At 39.1% G+C, this 962-nt stretch overlaps 1 pseudogene; it reads right to left on the bottom strand.

Moving 5' to 3' along the window:
* Positions 1-215: 215 nt before the first annotated feature.
* LOC103590556 lies at positions 216-958 on the bottom strand (annotated as a pseudogene).
* Positions 959-962: the final 4 nt, after the last annotated feature.

The following is a 962-nucleotide window of genomic DNA, read 5'->3' as shown; positions in this document are numbered from 1 at the left end:
AATGAAGAGCTGCAGGAGAACATATCTTTCTCAGCATGAATAAAAAAATGAGTCAATGGGTAATACTTCATTCATTTTCCTAATCATTTGCACGAAATTTGGTCCAATTCTTCATTTACTAGTCAGTTCTCCTAAAATAAAAAAAAAACAAAACTATACCTTTGGTTACAGTGTTAACTCTTTTGGTATAAGAGCTGATGCCTTTGTTTTGCTCCTCAGGTATATTTCTCATTATCTTCACCGATCTTCTGGACCCGTGAATACTTTTTGCATGATGACTTGAAGCAGCCTGGAGGCCAAGACAATGTCTAAGAGAAGCAGCAGGGAATTGAGCCTTACACATTTTTCTAAAAAAGAAAAAAATAATAACTATAAAGTAAAAGATGGGGAACCACCATGCTCGAGACAAGAAATTAGTCTGTGAAGAGACCTTCAAGTTCTTTTCACTGGCCATTGAATGGTACCACCAAAACAGCCGTGTTGTGATATAATAAGCCATGATCACATCGACAGTACAGTGTTCATGTGCTACAAGAATGCAGATGATCCCAGCAGCACTCAGCAGCCAGCAGATTAAATGATACCACCAGAAGTGACGAGGTGAATATTCTTTGATGAACAAATAAGTAAGTGTCAGCACAACCGTGTGACCACTGAAGAGGAAGTCTCCACACAAGATATGTGATCCAGTTATGTACAATCCACCACCAGAAATCAACCGTAGAATCTGTTATACTTTTGCCTGAGAGTCTCCATTGAGCTTCAGAGCACACTGGAAATGCATTCCAGGCACAGGAAGAGTAGTAACGTACATTGCAATACAGCGATACAGGTATAAAGTCCCAATGATAAAAAAGAATCTGTGCCCCATTATTGACAGAAACAGCCACTGGGTGATCTGTAATCCAACTAATATAATCCCATTTATTTCTGATACAGAAAATGCCCATTTCACCCGGTCA

This window comes from Galeopterus variegatus, unplaced genomic scaffold (genome assembly GCF_000696425.1).
Source record: "Galeopterus variegatus unplaced genomic scaffold, G_variegatus-3.0.2 Scaffold837, whole genome shotgun sequence".
NCBI classification, from domain to species: domain Eukaryota; kingdom Metazoa; phylum Chordata; class Mammalia; order Dermoptera; family Cynocephalidae; genus Galeopterus; species Galeopterus variegatus.
This window is presented reverse-complemented; position numbering and strand designations above follow the sequence as displayed.